Source organism: Saccopteryx leptura, chromosome 12 (assembly GCF_036850995.1).
Source record: "Saccopteryx leptura isolate mSacLep1 chromosome 12, mSacLep1_pri_phased_curated, whole genome shotgun sequence".
NCBI classification, from domain to species: Eukaryota; Metazoa; Chordata; class Mammalia; order Chiroptera; family Emballonuridae; genus Saccopteryx; species Saccopteryx leptura.
In genome coordinates this window covers 14,675,491-14,696,341 of record NC_089514.1, presented here as the reverse complement: position 1 = coordinate 14,696,341, position 20,851 = coordinate 14,675,491, and the positions used below count along the sequence as shown (strand labels likewise).

General features: G+C 47.5%; 1 protein-coding gene and 1 non-coding gene across 3 annotated transcripts in view; one reads left to right on the top strand and one right to left on the bottom strand.

Moving 5' to 3' along the window:
- The window catches only part of NFE2L3 (NFE2 like bZIP transcription factor 3), a 39,147-nt gene that overhangs the window by 2,198 nt on the left and 16,098 nt on the right, over nucleotides 1-20,851 (top strand). The window lies entirely within an intron of this gene.
- LOC136384280 (small Cajal body-specific RNA 11) lies at nucleotides 4,253-4,390 on the bottom strand. The gene has a single exon (XR_010747570.1). It is a non-coding gene; the product is annotated as a small Cajal body-specific RNA 11 (non-coding RNA).

Here is a 20,851-nt window from a genome sequence, read left to right as displayed (position 1 = left end):
ACCCAATGCTGGGTGCTGTACCAGATGGCAGCCTGCCCCCTCACAGCCGAATGCCAACCGGCTGGCAGGGTGGACAGGGACCTGGAGGGAGGGGAGACAGTTCACTCTGCAAGGACTTCCCTTCCCCTCCCAGCATCACCTGGTTGCTCCCTGTTTGGACTGGCAAGCCTGCCTTGGGGGAGGCTCCTGGGGCCTGGGGAGCCAGATCTGAGTCCTTGAGCCCAGATTTCCTGGGGGAGAGGATGAAGTTCACCTGGGGCCATCTGGCGGTGCCTCCCAGGTGTGGACGTGCTGGACCTCGGTAGCTGTGGGGATGACCTGGTTATATTCATTCCAGCGGTGATCAGCTGTGGAGCCCCTGACAGTTTGCATAGCCAACTCCCCTTTATTGGTAATGCCTTTTTCCCACCAGCCTTGTCCACAGGCCGGGCAGCCTTAGATCCCATTTGTACTTAAGGAGAATGGAGGCCCAGTGAGGCTTGGGATTCGGCTAAAGCCACACAGCGTTAGTGCCAGACTCCCGAACCGGCACATTAATTACACACCTGCACTGTACTCAGGTTCTCTAGACCAGGGGTCCCCAAACTACGGCCCGGGCCGCATGCGGCCCCCTGAGGCCATTTATCCGGCCCCCACTGCACTTCCGGAAGGGGCGCCTCTTTCATTGGTGGTCAGTGAGAGGAGCATAGTTCCCATTGAAATACTGGTCAGTTTGTTGATTTAAATTTACTTGTTCTTTATTTAAAATATTGTATTTGTTCCTGTTCTGTTTTTTGTTTTTTTTTTACTTTGAAATAAGATATGTGCAGTGTGCATAGGGATTTGTTCATAGTTTTCCTTATAGTCCGGCCCTCCAACGGTCTGAGGGACAGTGAACTGGCCCCCTGTGTAAAAAGTTTGGGGACCCCTGCTCTAGACAAACCTGCTGGAATAAGGTGACACCCCCCGCCCCCACTGCTGACAAGCCCACCGTTCTTCCGTGCTGGATTGACTTATTTTAGCGAGGAAGGGAGAGAGAGAGAGAGAGAGAGAGAGACAGACAGACAGACATCGGTTTGTTGTTCCCCTTGTTTATGCATTCATTGGTTAACTCTTGTATGTGCCCTAACCTGGGATCAAACCTGCCAACGTTGGCGTATTGGGACGGCACTCTAACCAACTGAGCTACCCAGCAGGGCCAATGCTAGATTGACTCTTAAAAGGAGATTATGCCGAGGTTCCAGTTTGAGGCCATGAGTCTGGGAGAAAACTGGCTGGGAAAACGACACCAGGTTCTGCAGTCTGCACACCTGGGTTTAGGGGCATCCCTTTTCTCGTGCAGGTCACTCGGGGTCTCAGGGTTTTGTCAGTGGGAGAGCAACGCTTACCTTGGGGGTATTGTGCCAGTTCAGTGGGAACAGCATGTGTGAAGTGCCAGCCCAGTGCCAGAATGTAATTGGTGTTCTCTTATTTCACCTCCACCGTCAACCGGCCCTCCTGGACCTGTCCCCTCTCACTTTATTTCCTCTTGTCTGATTTGTCTGTATGTCTGGCTTGGTTGTTTGTTTGTCAGAGGGTGGGGTGTGTTAGAGCCAGACTGCCTGGTTTTGAATCCCAGCTCTACCACTTATAGCTCTGTGACCAGTTGCTTAACCCAGCTGCATTCTCCTCACCTGCACATTGGGGATAATAAGGTATCTACCACATAGGGTTGTTGTGAGAGACAGTTCATTCCAACAACATGCTTGGAACTGTGCCTGTCACATCTTAAGTGCTTTAATAACTGTTAGTTACTGTTGACTTAAAGAGAGGGGAGTGCTCTGCTCCATAGACCATCAAGGTTTGTTGTTTTTAAATAGAATATTCTGGTGGCTTACATTTGAGTTGTAGGAAACTCTGGTTTTATCGTACAATCTTTCATAATTTTTGCACATGTGCAAAAATATTCTGGAGTAGGGGATTTTCCAAGTATCAAAGAAGTGCTGCTTTGCTTTCACTTCTGAGGGGGACTAATCAACTGTCTGAAAACAGAATCCGGAATTCCCCAGGGCAGCCCTGCCTGCCGTCGCGACCACAGCCATTCACTCACACCCGACCCCGCGTGCGTTCTTCAAGGGAACGTGTGGGTAAGACAAAGAAATGAGCGGTTTTTGCAGAATTGAACGTGTGAGCATATTTGAAGACGGCGGTGACTGCTCCCAGCCAGCTTCAGGATTTCAGGAAGCTGTTGCCACTTTGAAACCGAGAGGGCTGTGGTCATCTTGATGTGGTTTCATGCCCTGGGAAAGGCGCCCTGTGCTGGGTGCAGGGTCCCGCAGCGCCTCTCGGTTGACTGCTCATCGGACTGTGTGTCGTTGGGTCACAGGAAGAATCTGATACGGTCAGTCTCTTCTCTTTTAAGAGAAAAGAGAAGAGAAAGGTCCTTGACCCTTAAAGTAAAAATTGGGGGGGGGGGGGCTTTCCTTTCAAAATCAAAGATAGTTCCTGATGCCTAAGCAATTGCAGATAGAGAATATTTCAAACACTTGCCCGTTTTTAAATCACAAGTAGGGTATAGTGATAGTCCGGTGATTACCTACATTGCAGTACGACAGAGGTTCCCCGAAGGCTCTTCGTTTTGCTTACTGAACTAAAGACGACCCTGTGCCTGTATGGGAAAGGATGACACAGGTCACAGTGTTAGCGTCCTAGGACTACCATTACAACGTACTTCAAACTGGGTGGCTTAAACAATAGGAATGTATTGTCTCCCGGATGCAGGTGTCACGGGGGCTTCCGGGGCTGTGAGGGGGAGTCTGCCCCAGGCCCTGGCCTGTAGCTCGCCTGTGCTCTGTCACCCCTCGGCCGTCCTTGCCTCCACCTTCCCGTGTTGTTCTTGTATACAAGTCACGTTGGATTAGGGGCCCACCCAATTCATCTTTACTAATTACATCTACGATGCTGCAGTTTCCAAATAGGGTCACATTCTGAGGGACTGAGGGTTATGACTTCAACGTGGATCTTGAGGGCTACAATTCTGTTTGTTACACAGTCACCATCTCCCTTTTTCTGGCAACTCTTGCATGTTCAGCTTGCTTAGCAAGTGGGCTTCAGCTGTTACAAACTAAGCTGTTTCTGGCCCTGGTCCGTTAGTTCAGTCAGTCAGAGACTTGTCCCGAAACATCAAGGTTACGAGTTCATTCCCCGGTCCGGACATAAGGGAACAAACAATGAACCAATGAATGCACAACGAAGTGGAACAAGTGAATGCCTCTCTCTCCCCCTTCCTCTTCTCTCTGTCTCTCTAAAATCAATAATATAAAAAACTAAGCTGTTTCTGGAAGTAGCCTGTCTGTGTAGGGTCATTTGCAGCAGGATTTGGGATATGCTCACGAGCACATCCAGCTGTTTTGCTGCCTGGACGGGCAGCAGCCCTGAGGAACTTGATTACAGACTTTGTCCAGTGTGTCCTTCACCTCAGTTGGTAGGTCACAGACATGCCGTCTCTGCGATGTCCCTTGTATCATTCTCTTCAGTCCCCGTTTCTCAGCTCAGCTGAGACCTCAGAGTGCAGGGCCCCGGCCCGGACTCAGGCAGGTCTGGTGCTCTGGGCTGGAGTCACACCAGCTGGGGCTCCGTCCCTGATGGTGGTGTAATCTGAGGCACACTTCTTCACCTCTCCATGCCTTGGTTCCCTGTCTGCAATGGGATGGAAGGGTACCTCGGGAAGTTGTGAGGATTGAGGGAGCTCGTGCAAGTTCAGCAGGGCTGGTACATACATGACGAGCAGCAGTAATGTTGTCCGCTGCGATTAATCCTGCCCCCGGGCTCTGGAATGCCCCGTCCCCGATTTATTTCTGTCCTGTCTGCTGCCAGGTGCACGTTTCCAAAGCATGCCTCGGTTCTCTCCGTTTTCATCTGGGGAGCCTCGACTAGCATCCACCAAGTTGATATTTTGTCATTCGAGGCTCCTCATGTGGCCGATGTGACCCAACTCCCTAACTGCCCAAGTTGAGCTCATCTCCCATGATCCTCTTCCTGTGGCCTGTGTTCTGGCTAAACCTCTCTCCCTCCTGTCTCCCAACCAGCCCCGCTCTCCTGCGGCTCCCTCTGTTGCCCCTGCCCAGAGGCCCCTTTTCCTCCCTCCCAAGGCTTTTACTCTTCAGTTCTCAGACTCATCTCCACCACCACCTCATCTAAAGCATTTCCTGTTCTTCCCTTCGAGCTTTAATACATGTGTAATAGTTCTTTTATGGGACTTGGCATTGTCTGTCCTCCCCCCCCCCCATCTTAAATTGTCCTCTTGTGCCTTTAAGAGCCAGCCCTACCCCAAGGACAGCCCTCCTGAACTGAGAGGGAGATCTCCCTGTGTTCTGCCAGACCCCCCGTTGGAACTGAGCACAGGGGACCAGACAGGGCTAGGCCAGGACAAGTGGCACTCTCTACTTTGACCCGCAGTATCTTGAGTGTGGAAACTGGGTCTTCACTTGAACCCGCAAGTGGCACCGAGATCGGGGTGAGGATTGCGGGCCGGTTCTGCCAGCGTCGGTCGAGCACTTCTCATTCTTCCCTCTGAGTTGGCTTCATGCTATTAACTTGAATGTGTCAGTGGGTCCCTCATGGCCGGAGTCCAACTAGAAAGTAGGTCGTATCCGAATCCTTATGATGGGCCCTCTGACCGGCTAATGCCAGTTTGAGTGGATGGGGGCAGCAGAAAGCAGACTTTCAGGTTGGCATTCAGATTAATCAGGTGGTGAAACAGGATTGCCCAAAGTTACACAGCAAGTCAGCAACCTTGCCCGGAATAGAACAGGTCACTGTTCTGAAGCCCTGAGTAAACCGTGCCTCCCACCCACGACAGAACGACGCATCGTAAAAACAGGCTTCTCCCGTTCCTGCCAGCCTTTCCCTACGAATAGTTTATTCTCAAAATCTAGTAAAGGATCTACGTTAATATTCAAATACACTGGGGGGCAGCTGAAGCCGGTGAGGCTCACGTATACACCTGGGTTGTTTGGGTTAAGTTGCAGGTGGGCAGAGTACAAGCAGTGACATAGAGACCTGACCTGTGGTCACAGTGGTGCGACCTTGTGAGACTGGTTATGACTGAGTATCAGTCAGGGTTCTCCAGAGAACAGACCAGTATAATATAAACACACACACACACACACACACACACACAGATGTGACTGGTTTCACGGAACTGGCTGCTGCCGCTATGGAAGCCGGCAGGTCCAGACTGTGGGTTATCTGGAAACTCAGCAGGCGTGAGGCAGAATCTCTTCTTCCTCAGGGAAACCTCCCTTTTGCTCTCAAGGCCTGTCCCCGGACTGGATGAGGCTCATTGAGATCAGAGGTGATCTCCTTGAAGCCACCTGGTTGGCTGTAGCTATCAACCACATCAACAGAATGCCTTCAGAGCAACACCTAGGTTAGTGTTTAATTGAGCAACTGTGTACTGCATGCGGCCCAGCCCCATGCCACATTCAGCCATAAAACGGATCATCACACCATCTCGGCACCATTTCTACCCGAGCAACCTTTGTGAGAGGGGAAGACTCACCTCTGTCTGGAAGAGTTCTGCTGAGAAGTGACTGACACTGTGCCATAAGGGCTGTTACCAGATGCTCAGCAGGCGGTTTGTTCTTCTTGTCCCAGGGCTGGGAGCTGAAGCTCCAGGAACCGTCTGTGCCTAAGGGGGGAGGTCATTTGGGAAGTGGTTTAGGAGAGTGGGTACATTCCAAGCTGAGACGCTCCGACTGAAGACGGAACCAGATTGCCAGCTCAGATGCTTGAAGAGCTGTCATGTGAAGGAGGCCTGGGCCTTTTGAGGGGGCAGAACCCTTCTAGGAGTTATTTCAGTGTACATTCCTGAAATTGAAGGACCTTTGTCAATATAACCATGCCATTAGTATACCCGAGTAATTCTTTGGTGTCCTCAAATACCCAGCCAGTACTCAGATTCCCCAGTTATCTCATGAGCAAGTTTCCAGGGATGGCTTGGTGGACTCCTGGTCTGAACAGGACTCATACCTTGCACTGTGGCCAGCTGTTTTGCGTGATAAAGTCCTATTCAGATAGGAGCTTCATTTCTTCGTGTGGAGTCGGCTCTGCCCACCGCTGCCGTCCTCCTCAGTGTGACTTCTGTGTGAAGCAGGTGGGAGCCACTGCAGGTGGTGGTGGTGTGGTCGGGGTTCCGGTTGGAAGCGGCATTGACCCCAGATGGCTCCCACGGAGGGTCTGAATGACTGACTTCTTGCAGGAGTAGACAGGGATGGGGGTACCCCAAGACTGCCAGCAGGCAGGGGTGGAAAGAGTATATAGTCAGAGCCAAGTGAGGTGAGGAAGGGCGGTTGTCACAGAAAACGAGAGTGCTGCCATGGCCTCCCTTGCTCACCCTCCAGTCTCCTGCCCTCTGCTCCCCCTGGGGAAGCCAGCCGGAAAGCCCGCCAGCCAGAAAGGAACAGGACAGTGCCAAAGAGCTGGCTCCGAACTAGCTCACCAGCTGTGTGACTTGAGGCAAGTGGCCTAGCCTCTCTGTGCCTCACTTTCCTCCTGTAAGAGGAATGCTGTAACAACTTTAAAGGAGATCGTGTATGTGGGGCCTGGCCCACCACAAGTGCTCAGGACATGTGAGCTGTAATTATTACAAACTGCTATTAAAAACCACCCCGGCCGAGCAGGGACAGCCTCTCTTTATCTAGCTCCTGGTTTCTCTCTAGACCCAGTGACTCCAGCTTGCCTGCAGCCTAGAGACGGGCCTCAGAACTCTTTGGCCTTCACCCCCTTCCTCTGATGTCATCCTGCTCCTGGGCACCACACAGTCTTTGTCTTTGAAGAGTCGTCCAACCCTAAAGGTCAAAGCAGGTCTCAGTCCTTCCTCCCCCAGACGAATGAATGAAAGGCCCAGCTAAGCCAGCCGGACTCTCACAAAGAGTGTTTTCAGGGTCAGACTCCCATCACACGACTCGCGGCCCAGTACAGTATGAGTGCAGACTTAGAAACCGTGCTGCCAGTTACCAGAACTGAAGAGCTTTAGCAGGAAGAGAAAAGCTTTGCTCCTTTCTCTTCCCCTTCCCCCTCCCTTCATTGACTCAGAAAGGTGAGTTAACCGCTGGGGGACAGGTGTCATAAGTGTACAGCCCTGTGGGAAAGAAAAGGCCCAGAGAGGTGTAATGTTAGACAGAACAGGGTGAGTGTCATGAGAGAAAGCCTAGCAGCCGTGGGAGGGTAGAGACGGGTTTAGCTGAGGGGTCCCTGGATCCCTGTGGAGACTGAGGCGGGTCTCTTCCCAGCAGAGGGGGCTGGCCTGGGGGGGCGGGCTTTCTAGTGGGGGCCAGTTCAGAACTAGTCACTGGATTGTCAGTTATGTTTAGACACCCTGGCTCTCAGGTTTATGATGGCTTCCTATGGGAAGTGTAGAAGCTTTTCTCTTTCTTTCTTTTTTTTTTTTAATTCAGTCTCAGCCTCACAGGAGTAAATATCACCTACATACAAATAAAAAGTAACTTAATGATGGGTCTAACTTACCCATTCTTTAAATTAAGAGCATGGACCATAAATCTCCACTTACTTATAAAACACATATACTCTGTATCTCAGAGCTCCACGTGACTGAGTTGAAAAAAAAAGGGAAAGAGACCAATTACTGGCTGCCAGGGGTTGGCACCACTTTCTCCTGCCATTCTGATTGAGTTGCCAGCAGTTAGTCATTATGACAAAGCTTCAAAATCAAAAAGAAGCAGAAAAGAGTAGTAGTTGATGTCTATATAAATATGTATAAAGTACTATTTCTCAACTAATTTCTTAAAATGTGAATTAGAAAATATCTTTTCACAGATGAAGAAACTGAGGGTCAAAGTGGCCCACAGTCACACAGCTGGTAGGAATAGGATGGGCCTTTTAACTCGGCAGTTTTTGGACCTTAGGCCTCTTAGCCATAAGGCTTTTTTGGGGTTTTACATAGTCTGCAAATTATATTCCAGATGTGCTAAGCCATTTTCACTTTTGTAAAGCCAGTAGCCACAGCCACCATCACAGCTGCCTGGCCCGTGCAGGTTCGCTTTAGATTCAGACAGACGGTAACGAAACAACAGAGCCAAGAACTGGTGGGCCATCATCTTTAATCCTAGCTTGTACCCAGCGGGCAAGAAATACACACAGTGGGAAAACATTTCCCTTTTCATTCAGGGCTCCCAAAGCCACTGACTTATCTGAGTTTCCTAGAATCAAAGGTTTCTAACCTCACTAGCCTTATTCACCTCTGTTCCCCATCTCCTTCTCTCTGCACAAACTCTACACAAACTGGCTTCTCCTTCAGCACTCTGCCATCTTGGCTGCTTCTCCTCTCCTCTACGTGGCCATTCTCTGCTCTTTCCTCTAATGCTAATCTCAGGAACTGAGAGAAGCAAGGTCCCAGTCTGCCCCACTTTATAGTGTAGAAACCAAAACCTTTAATTTAATATACAAACAAGGAAGTCTCTAATACAAAGTTACTTATCTGAGGCATAATGGGATTCCTCATGAGAGTGCACCACCCCACATCACGCAATCAAGTCAAGAGTGTGGGGAAAAGCTTAGTCTTAAAACTAAGCCTTAGGCTATAACCACCCTGCCTGCTTACAGCCTGTCCCCCACACCCAATGCAAACTCTAAGCGAGCAAACCTATATATCTTATTTACAAACTTATTTGACCAACAACTTCTTTTTTAATCACTTGGCTGCTGTATTGAACCTACTGGACTATAAAGGTAAAGGTGAAAGTAAAGGAAATACTTACAAAGCTATTGAAACAAGTGCAAGACAGTGTGGCCTGCGACCAGGTTAAGTACTGGAGGAATGATAAAGATAATTAGATCTAGCATTTATTTTGAGAGCAGATTTGAAAGGATTTCCTGAAGGGTCTTCCGGTAGAAGTGGTTATCAGAAGGTGACTGTCACTTGGAGGCTTCCCTGAAAGAAACTAAGACCTTCAGCCAGGGAGACAATGTCCATGGGTCAGAAAGAGAAAAACATTTAACGTGACCTCATTTCTTCCTCATCTCTCTGAATTTCAGTTACAACTTACTGTCATTTTAATTCAGTCAGAAGCCGGAAGGCAAAGGAGCGCTCATCCTGTAGATAGATCCGTCTTCAGGAACAACGAGGAGGGTGGAGAAAGGTGAAAAATGGAACTCGGAGGTCAGAGGAAAAGTATCTAGTACAACGAATGGTGGCAGGCTGTGGGACCTGGGCTGACTAAGGGCAGAAGTTAAAATATGAAGACGGTTTAGTGAACAGATTATAAAATCTCTAGATATCAGGTTCTGGAAGGGTCAAAGAACTACGGAATTATGTTCGAAGAAATACGACCAAAATGCCAAAAGTTATATCAAAATGAAATAGTAAAAATATATTTACTTCAAATGTGGACGAAAAAGGGTTTTTTAATAAATCAAGATGTGACCACGAACTGAACCTGACAAGGTCAGGGAAAGCCTACACCATGGCTGTAAGGCCAGTAGCCACGGCCACCATCACAGCCGCCTGGCCCATGCAGGTTCGCATTGGATTCGGACAGTTGGTAAAGAAACAACGGAGCCAAGAACTGGTGGGCCATTACCTTTAATCTTAGCTTGCACCTGGCGGGCAAGTATAAACACACACACGGGGCTCCAAAACCCACTCATTCAGTGCTCACAGAGCTACTGACTTATCCGAGTTTCCTAGAATCAAAGGTCTCTAGCTTACCAGACTTATTCACCTCTGTTCCCCATCTTCTTCTCTCTGCATAAACTCTGCACAAACTGGCTTCTCTCTCAGCACTCCACCATCTTGGCTGCTTTTCCTGACCTCCTCCACGTGGCCTTTCTCTGCTCTCCTTTTCTGCTCTCTCCTCTAATGCTAACCTCAGGAACCGAGAGAGCAAGCTCCCGGTCTGCCCCACTTTATAGTGCAGAAATCAAAACCTTTAATCTCATATACAAAATAGGGAAGTCTCTAATACAACTATCTGAGGCATGATGGGATTGCACCACCCCACATCAAAAAGGGTGGGAAAGGCTTAGTCCTAAAACCAAGCCCCAGGCTACAAGGATCCTGCCTGCTCACAGCCCGCCCCCAACACACATTAGTATCACTTGGGCAACCGGCTTCCACGTGGGCAGCACCATCTTTCACAAAGTGAGCATTATATATTTTATCTGCCAAACAATGGCCTTGCAAACTCAGGGAACTAAGGTAAACATAGGATGGTCTAAATCAGTGGTAGTCAACCTGGTCCCTACTGCCCAATAGTGGGCGTTCCAGCTTTCATGGTGGGCGGTAGTGGAACAACCAAAGTATAAATAAAAATATAGATTTAACTATAGTAAGTTATTTTATAAAGATTTATTCTGCCAAACTTAGCAAAAATCCAACATAAAGTACTTGGTAAGTAATTATTATTATATACTTCTGTAACTCTACTTTATAAGTCACCATTACTGTGGAACCAGTGGGTTGTTAGAAAAATGTTACTACTAACAGAGATACAAAAGTGGGCAGTAGGTATAAAAAGGTTGACTACCCCTGGTCTAAATCAAACCTTTCTAACTAGAAGCAGTTTGTAGTGTGTAGTCCTGTCCTAGGGAGTTATTCTCTACGTATCTGCCTGAAGGTTAATGTTTGCTTTGAAGCCTGTCTGTTGCCTTTTGCATATGCAGTAATGATAACTTGCCTTCAAGGTGTGGGGGCAAGCTTCTTTCTCTGCCCCCTCACGGCAGGCATCCTACCAGAGCAGGAACCAACAAACCCTTTCATTGTTAGTATCAGGATAATTCATTTTCACTTTCTAAAGGAAGTATTATAATATTGAGTCCTCCTCCACCTGTCCCTGCCTTGAGATTCTGGTCCCTCCCAGCCGGCACAAATTGGGTTCCCTGGAAAGGGGTCTCTGAGACTCAGTTGAGTGTGCAAATGTTTTTTGTTTTTCTTTTCTTTTCTTTTCTTTTTTTTTTTTCTGAAGCTGGAAACGGGGAGAGACAGTCAGACAGACTCCCGCATGCGCCCAACCAGGATCCACCCGGCACGCCCACCAGGGGGCGACGCTCTGCCCACCAGGGGGCGATGCTCTGTTGCGACCAGAGCCACTCTAGCGCCTAGGGCAGAGGCCAAGGAGCCATCCCCAGCGCCCGGGCCATCTTTGCTCCAATGGAGCCTCGGCTGTGGGAGGGGAAGAGAGAGACAGAGAGGAAGGAGAAGAGGAGGGGTGGAGAAGCAGATGGGCGCTTCTCCTGTGTGCCCTGGCCGGGAATTGAACCCGGGACTTCTGCACGCCAGGCCGATGCTCTACCACTGAGCCAACCGGCCAGGGCCGAGTGTGCAAATGTTTATAAGGAGTAGCTTTGGCAACTACAGCTGTGGAGGGGAGGCGGAGAGCAAGTTGGACCAGAAGCAGAAGTCAGGCTGGAATGCGGGCTAATGAAACCAAGAGCTTTAAGGCAAAAGTGGCTACATTGCAGTTGTCCCTCACCAAGCCACGATGGCCAGGCTTTTATGCCCTCCCTCCCCAGTGGTGGGAGCCCTAGGATGGGTGTGACCTTACACGAGGGAGCTCTCCATAGTTGAGGCATCCTGTAAAGGCACAGCCGGAGGTGGGCTGCCCCCAGGTCCCCTGCAGCTGCCACAAGCCCTTCCTTGAAGGGGACCCAGGCTGCACAGCTCCTCGGACATCATGCCAACCTGGGGGAAATTCTTCTCTTTCATCACTTGTAGTGCACGTTTCTATTAGCTTTATCATAACAGGTGTAAGGCCAGGAGCCGCCATCGTGGCCATTCACATGCAGGTTCCCATTGGATTCGGGCAGACAGCAAAGAAATGGTGGAGTCGGAGGATGGTGGGCCATTCTGTTTATTTGTGTCTCACCAAGACAGGCAAACAACAAGGGAAAAAGCAGAAAACCTGCTTTTCCCATGAAGGGAAAGGGATCAGGGAGGCCCCTGCAAGGGTGATAGCAGGAACCGAGAGAGAGAGCAAGCTCCCGGTCTGTCCCACTTTATAGTATAGAAACCAAAACCTTTTAATCCAATATACAAACAAGGAAGTCTCTGATACAAAGTCACTTATCTGAGGCATAATGGGATTCCTCATAAGAGTGCACCACCCCACATCATGCAGTCAGTCAAGGGTGTGGGGAGAAGCTTAGTCTTAAAACTAAGCCTCAGACTATAATGACCCGGCCTGCTTACAGCCTGTACCCCACACACAATGCAAACTATAAGCAAGCAAACATATATATCAATTTACAAACTTATTTGACCAACAATGGGCTTGCAGCCAACGATAGTTGAGTGACTAAGTACTAGCTAAGAAGATCTTGACTACGTAAGGCTCTGCAAGTTTAAGTATCTCTCCTCCAGGTCTGTGGAGTTCAGCTAACACCACTTTCAGTCTGCCATCAAGGTTCTTTTTATTTTATTTTTTTACAGAGAGAGGGATAGATAGGGACAGACAGACAGGAACGGAGAGAGATGAGAAGCATCAATCATTAGTTTTCGTTGTGACACCTTAGTTGTTCATTGATTGCTTTCCCATATGTGCCTTGACCGTGGGGCTACAGCAGACCGAGTAACCCCTTGCTCGAGCCAGCAACCTTGGGTTCAAGCTGGTGAGCTTTGCTCAAACTGCCAGATGAGCCCGCGCTCAAGCTGGCGACCTCGGGGTCTCGAACCTGGGTCCTCCGCATCCTAGTCCGACGCTCTATCCACTGCGCCACCGCCTGGTCAGGCTCAAGGTTGATTGTTGTGCAGTCTCCTCTTTCCCCTGTGGCCTCATAGATAGGGTGACCGTTTGGGACAGTCTCAGTGTAGGCGTGTTGTCCAGTCTAATTGTTCAGAGCACCTTCTTACCCTCTCAGACCAGTTCCGTAGCTGCTTACTCGTAGACCGCTGGAGCCTCGGAACTGGAATGGGCCCTTTCAGGAAACTTGGTATTCAACACCTAAGCCACCGGCCCCAGGTCTCACCTTCCCTATCTCCTGCCCCTCTCCACGGGGCCCAGGAGATAAAGGAAAGGACGGCAGGAAGCAGAGCTCAAATCCCTGCCCTGCCCGGGACTTTGCCCTCACACCTCCGTCTTTGAGAGTACGCGGGCATCCTCTTCTGTTGAGAATCTGTCCCCCACTTCAGACTAGAGCCCTGCACCTACTATCTTCACAGTCACACTAATGGGCTGTGTAGTCCTAGCCTTCTAATTAGCGAAATATTAAGAAATAAGCCCAGAGTGGGTGGGGTGTGAGGGAATGGATATGCCACTGATGACAATGGAAATCAGAACAGCTTTTCTAGAGGGCCTTCTGCCAGCCCCTGCAAAGAAGTTGGACACATTGCCGGCATAGTTTCTTTTAAAAACAAAACAGAACGAGAAACTCCTGCTGCCTGGAGAATTCAAGGAGAATTCTTTCAAACTTTCCAGTAAGGGATTGTTACATAAAGCTTTCCAATTCTTTTTGCAAAACCAGCATGGTAATGATTCCAAGACACCTTAAAAAAATAAATCAAAGAAATCCAGGAATTACTCTTATTGCATATTCATGCAAAATATAGCAAGGCATATAAAATATATAGCTGCAGAAAGCACTTTTTCATGTTTATGTTAGTTAGCCATTGCGTAACAAATTGTCCCAAAACTTAATGGCTAAATATAATCAGAATTTATTGCCCCACAGTATCTGTTCTAATCAAGATGTTAGATGGGTTACATTTATCAGAAGGCTTGACTGGAGTTGTAGGATCCACTTCCAGAATGGATCACTTGACATGGCTGTTGGCAGGAGGATCTGTCCACAGAGAATTTGAATGTTGTCCTTACACCATGAGCACTAGCTTTCACCAGAACAAGAGATCAGAGAGGGCAGGGAGGAAACCACAGAGACAGGAAGGGGGAGAGAGAGAGAGAGAGGCATCAACTCATAGTTGCTTCACTTTAGTTGTTCATTGATTGCTGCTTATTTGTGCCTTGACCCAGGTTGGGGGGGGGGGCACTCGAGCCAAGCCAGTGACCCCTTGCTCAAGACAGTGACCTTGGGATCTTGATGATCCAGTGCTCAAGCTGGCAACCTTAGGGTTTTGAACCGAGGACCTCAGTATCCTAGGTCAACACTGTATCCACTGCGACACCACTGGTCAGACTACACCAGTGATTTTTAACCTTTTTCATCTCCGGGCACACCTAAACTAATGGCTAAAATTCTATGGCACACCAAAAAAAAAAAAAAAAAAAAAATACTATTTTTGCCAATCTGACCAAAAAAGGTATAATTTTTATTTCATTCACACTGGACGGATATTGTAGTTTTGGCTGTCGTCATTTTGTTATTTGACAATCTAAGAGAAAAGAAGTCAGTGCTCCTGACTGATAGGTATTGCGTGTCTGAGGCACACCTGTCGAAATCGCTGTGCTACCTCACCACTTCCACCTTACTCTGTTAGAAGCAATTCGTGTCCAGCCCCCGCTCAGCGGGAGGGGAGCTAGGCTTAACCTCTTGAAGACAAAAGAGTGTCAAATAATTGGTGGACATATTTTAAAATCACCTTAATGTTCAGGGTCCGTTTCTACTTTTTAAAAACACCACTGAAAAATAAGAATAGATATATTGGCCCTGGCCGGTTGGCTCAGCGGTAGAGCGTCAGCCTGGCGTGCGGGGACCCGGGTTTGATTCCTGGCCAGGGCACATAGGAGAAGCGCCCATTTGCTTCTCCACCCCCACCCCCTCCTTCCTCTCTGTCTCTCTCTTCCCCTCCTGCAGCCAAGGCTCCATTGGAGCAAAGATGGCCCGGGCGCTGGGGATGGCTCCTTGGCCTCTGCCCCAGGTGCTGGAGTGGCTCTGGTCGAGGCAGAGCATCGCCCCCTGGTGGGCGTGCCGGGTGGATCCCGGTCGGGCGCATGCAGGAGTCTGTCTGTCTCTCCCCATTTCCAGCTTTTTATTAAAAAAAAAAAAAAAAAAAAAAAAAAGAATAGATATATTTGCGACCCAAATCCTCAAATACCTTGTATCCACTTGAAATACCTTGAAATTAAGGCTCTATTTATCTTGTCTTTTCAAGTCAGTCCTGCCACTGGGGCTGTGGAGTTCATGCTCTGTTGTCTTCTGTGGACCTTGCTTTGCAGTTACCCGTCCTCCTAAATCAGTCCCTGAATGAGCATACTCTGGTGTCTCTCATCTTCAAAACAAAACACCACTCCGACCTGACCAGGTGGTGGCTCAGTGGATAGAGCGTTGGACTGGGATGCAGAAGACCCAGGTTCGAGACCCCGAGGTTACCACCTTGAGCATGGGCTCATCTGGTTTGAGCAAAAAAAAAAAAGCTCATCAGCTTGGACCCAAGGTCGCTGGCTCGAGCAAGGGGTTACTCGGTCGCTGTAGGCCGGCGGTTAAGGCACATATGAGAAAGCAATCAATGAACAACTAAGGTCTCTCAACGAAAAACTGATGATTGATGCTTCTCTCTGTTCCTGTCTGTCTGTCCCTGTCTATCCCTCTCTCTGACTCTCTCTCTGTCCCCGAAAAAAAAAAACAAAAAAAAAACAAAAAAAAGAATCTCCCCTCAAAACACCACTCCGACCTATTTCAACACTTTGTAGCCAAAAGTCTTGAAGAATTAACTGTACCCTGTTTCTGCTTTATCACTTCCCCTCCCCCCTCACACGGTATCATTTGGCTTCCACTCTAAACTGATTTTTTCGAAGGCCATCAACAGCTTCTCTATTGCCAAACCCAATGGATCAGGCGTCCCCAAACTACGGGCCTGCGGGCCGCCTGCAGCCCCCTGAGGCCGTTTATCCTCCCCTTCACACACACTTCCAGAAGGGGCACCTCTTTCATTGGTGGTCAGTGAGAGGAGCATTGTATGTGGTGGCCCTCCAATGGTGTGAGGGACAGTGAACTGGCCCCCTGTGTAAAAAGTTTGGGGACCCCTGCATGGATACTTTTCTGTCCTTACTTGTACGACCTCCAAGCAGCATTCAACACAATCAACCATGCTGTCCTTCTTGAAACACTTGGGTTCCTAGACATGGCTGCCCCCTGGCTCTCTCCCCACCCTCCCTCCCACCCCCCTCCTCACTTCCTATCTGCCCCAGTCTCTTGGCTGGCTTCTCAGAATGAATGTCGCAGTGCTGGTGTTCAGTCCTCTTGCTTTGTACTCTCCTGCTAGAATCTCGTTAGTTCTTGTGTTTTTTGTCTGCTTTTTTATGTTGGTCTGTTCCTCATTTATACCTCCAGTTCAAACCCTAGCTCTAAATTCCAGATTTTCATCTCACCAGTGTAACGGATATGTCTACTTGCCATCTCAAATTGAATGTATCCCAAGTGGAAGAACTCTCTCTGTTTCCCTTTTAAAACTGTTCTTGACCCTTGGCTGGGTAGCTCAGTTGATTAGAGCATCTTCCCCATATGCCAAGGCTGCAGGTTCAATTCGCAGTCAGGGCACATACAGGGAATCAACCAATGAATGCAAAAATAAGTGGAACAACAAATCAGTGTTTCCCTTTCTCTCTCAAATCAATAAATTAAAAAAAAAATGTTTAGCTGTTCTCTTATAAGCATCTACCTAGTTATTTAACCCAGAAATCTGAGAGTTCTTCTTTTTTTTTTTAAAACGGATAAGGTTGTAATTTTTTTATTTTTTTTATTTATTTATTCATTTTAGAGAGGAGAGAGAGAGAGGGAGAGAGAGAGAGACAGGGGGGAGGAGCTGGAAGCATCAACTCCCATATGTGCCTTGACCAGGCAAGCCCAGGGTTTCGAACCAGCGACCTCAGCATTTCCAGGTCGACGCTTTATCCACTGCGCCACTACAGGTCAGGCCAATGAGAGTTATTCTTAATCCTTCCCCCTCCTTTACTTCCCATTTCCAGTCCATCATCAGTCCCTAGCTATTCTTTCTCCACAATACAGCGAGGGTGCTTCCACTTCTCCACAGAGACAGTATTTTTTCCCAGGCTGCCATCTACTCTCCCTTCAGTTACTGCAACAGCCTGTCTGGTCTCCCACCTCCACTCTTGCCTTGCTGCCGAGACCAGGTAGGAGGAAGTGAGTAAGAATGATCTCGTGCCACCACTGATCAATAAGAACAGAACTAACACCCAGCAGAGAAATGGGTAAGGCCATGAACAGTTCATGGAAGGGGAAATACAGATGCTTTTCAACTTGTGAAAGATGTTCAGCCTCGTGCTGATAAGAGAAAGACAAATTAAAATGATGATGAGATGCCAATGTTCATTTACAAATAGACACTTTAATTCGCTGTTGGTAGGACTTGAAATTATCACAGATATCTTTGAAGGGCCGTTGGGTAGAATCTAACTGATAAAAATATGCATATATCTGTTGATCCAGCGTGAATTCTAGAAGTTTACGCTGCTTGCACATGTGTGCAAAGAAGTGTTTATGAGCACATTTTACTACTGTTTGTTATAAGGAAAGATGAAAACAACTAAATGTCCATCATTAAGATGCTAATTAAGTAAATTATGGTAACAGGCAAGTGAGTACAGTATGGATATTACTGTCCCTTGAATGCATTTCTGTCTTTGCTGACACCTTTCCTATTGCTTTAGATCTCATCTTCCCGAGAGGGGGCATCCCTACTGGCCGCTCTTTCTACAGTAGGTCCGCTCTTCTTTCTCTTGCCGTAGAACTTGCGGTTATTTTGTTAGCTCGCCTGTGTTCTTGGCTCCCTCTCCATTTAGAATGTAAGCTTAAAAAGGGCCATCTGTGAGTGGTTTTCCTTTTCTTTTTTTTCACTATTGTATCCCCAGTAGTTCTCATGGCATTTAGCAATCGTTTTGATTGAACGAATGACTAAAAAATATTGCCTGGTGAATCTCAAATAGAAGTCCACATGTCATCCTTACCCGTGAAACGTTAAAAACATTCCATTAACAGATATAACCTGCAGCATAGGGAATATAGTCAATCCTACTGCCCTGGCCGGGTAGTTCACTTGGTTAGAGCATTGTCCTGATTCACCAAGGTTGTGCGTTCGATTCCTGGTCAAGGCACACAAAAGAATCAACCAATGAATGCATAAATACGTGGACCAACAAATTGATGTTTCTCTTTCTCTCTCTCTCTTTCTCTAAAATCAAAAAATAAACAAAATTTTTAAAAATAATATTGTCTGTATGGTGTGATGGGTACTAGACTTATCAAGTTGATCACTCTGTAAGTTACATAAACATCTAATCACTGTGGTATAACTGAAGCTAATATAACATTGTACAGTAATTGTAATTGGAAAAAAAATTAAAGCATTATAATGGTGCAAACTGAAAAAAGCATCTCATTAAATTCAAGAGCAGATAAGAATGTCTGGTGTGATGATGTGATTTAAATATTTACTTGGGCCTGACCAGGTGGTGGCACAGTGGACAGAGTGTCGGACTGGGACACGGAGGACCCAGGTTTAAAACCCCGAGCTCACCAGCTTGAGACTAAGGTTGCTGGCTTGAGCAAGGGGTCACTCGCTCTGCTGGAGCTCCCCAGTCAAGGCACATATGAGAACGCAATCAGAAAGCAATCAATGAACAACTAAGGCATTGCAGCGAAGAATTTATGCTTCTCATGTCTCTCCCTTCCTCTTTGTCTGTCTCTGTCTATCCCTCTCTCTCTGTCTCTGTAAATATATATATATATTTGGTCTTTATTCCCCTTTCAGGCCCAGAGCTCTGAAGTCTTTGAAATTTTCTAAATGTTCAGAGCAATGGGAGCATCTTTTATTTATTTTTTTTAGAGAAAGAGGGATAGACAGTGACAGACAGACAGGAAGGGAGAGAGATGAGAAGCATCAGTTCTTCATTGTGGCGCCTTAGTTGTTCATTAATTGCTTTCTCATATGTGCCTTGACCACGGAACTCCAGCAGAGCGAGTGACCCCACACTCAAGCTGGCGACCCCTTGCTCAAGCCAGTGACCTCAGTTTCGAACCTGGGTCCTCAGCATCCCAGACCAACACTTGATCCACTGCGCCACCACCTGGTCCCAGGCAGGGGAGTATCTTTAATATTGGTTGGGGTTTATTTTGTTGTGGTTTTTTTTTTTTTTTTTTTTTGGTTGGGTTTTTTTTGTCTTCAGTTTCTCAAATAGCTCCAGGGCCATAAAGGGAATGAGAGTGTCTTATCATTCATATCAAGCCCCTTTCAACCATAGGTGACTTCTGTTAATGAGGTGACTTTTAGAAAGCCCCTAAGGATGCCCCCACACCTCCCCTGGTTGCCGGGGCAACCAACCATGTGATTAGGAGGTTGGAGCTTCAGTCCCAGACCTCTGGGTCAACTGAGAGGATAGTTACATTGAGTTCAATCGCCAATGCCAGTGATTTAATCAATGATGCCTCTATGATGGTGGGCATGGTTACCTATGAAAAGGACGGGCTTCAGAGAGCTCTCCTGGGTTGGTGACCATGTGGAGGAGCTAGAAGACTCATACCCCTTCCCACATACACCTCTCTACTCCTGGTTCCGGAGTTGTAGCCTTTCATGGTAAAACTGTAATCTAGTCAATAAAACGTTTTCCTTAGATCTGTGAGCCACTCTAGCAAATTAATGGAACCCAAGGAGGGGGGTCTTAGAAACTTCTGATTTATAGCCAGTTGGTCGGAAGCAACAATGATCTGGACTTGGCATTTGGCATCTGAAGGTGGGGATGGGGCAGTGTAATGAGAGCTAGCCCCTACTCTGTGGGACCCGATACTATCTCCAGGTAGATAGTGTCAGAATTGAGCTAAATTACGGGACACTGTTGGTGAGGAAAAAATTTTCTTCCCTTCTAGGTTCTTTGGCTGATCTGATAAATTGATATAAGACAGATTAACAGGAGGTAAACAAAAGTTTAATAACATGTATACCTCCTGTGTGCATGGGAGAAACCCAGGAAAACTGAGGCTGTAGTTCCCTTGGAAATGGCCTAATAAGCCATCACCTTAAATACCATCCTCAACTGGAGACAAAAAAGGCATTGGGGCAGGGGGAGTCAGTTTGGGGAGGCTTCCAGGAAAAGTACAGAGAACAAGGGTAAAGTTGTTACGCAGTTTTAAGTCATTGCCCTCTCATTTCATTAGTTTCTAGACATTGAGTCACCCCCCTCTTCCTGGTACAGTGAAGGAGAGATACCCTTACACCTGGAGATCTCTCTTATACAGGTAAAAGCCTCTTACAAAGGGTAACTTCTACTTGGTTTCACAGCTTCCTTCAAACCTGCTTCTTCTTAAAAATAACCAGACTACCCCTGGCTGGATAGCTTGGCTAGATAGCTTGGTTAGTTAAAGCATCGCTCCAATTTGCAAAAGGTTGCTGGTTCGATCCCCAGTCAGGGCACATACAGAAACAAATCGATGTTTCTGTCTCCCTCTCAACATCCTCTGTCTCTCAACTCAATCAATAAACTTAAAAAAATAATGATAAATAGACTAAAATAATTCTATGCCCAAGAGACATATATTGAGGTGGCAAATTCTGCTCCCCTAGAATACCCACCTGTGTCTCAAAATTGCTTGGTGTGTGGAAAAATCCACACATTTGTTGTCAGAAGTGAGTTAGCATTCTAGTTGCATATTGAGAATAAGCACAGTGTTTTCTTTTACATCAGGTAGAGCTATTATTATTGAACATTTAATTCTAGAAGCATAACCAAAGCAATTAGACAAGAAAATGAAATATGAAAGTTAAATGTCAGAAAGGAAGAGGTAAAAATAATTATTAAAAGCAGTTGATTCGGCCTGACCTGTGGTGGCACAGTGGGATAAAGCATAGATTTGGAACACTGAGGTCGCCGGTTCGAAACCCCAGGCTTACCTGGTCAAGGCACATATGGGAGTTGATGCTTCCTGCTCCTCCCCCTTCTCTCTCTCTCTCCTTCGTTCCCTCTCTCTGCTC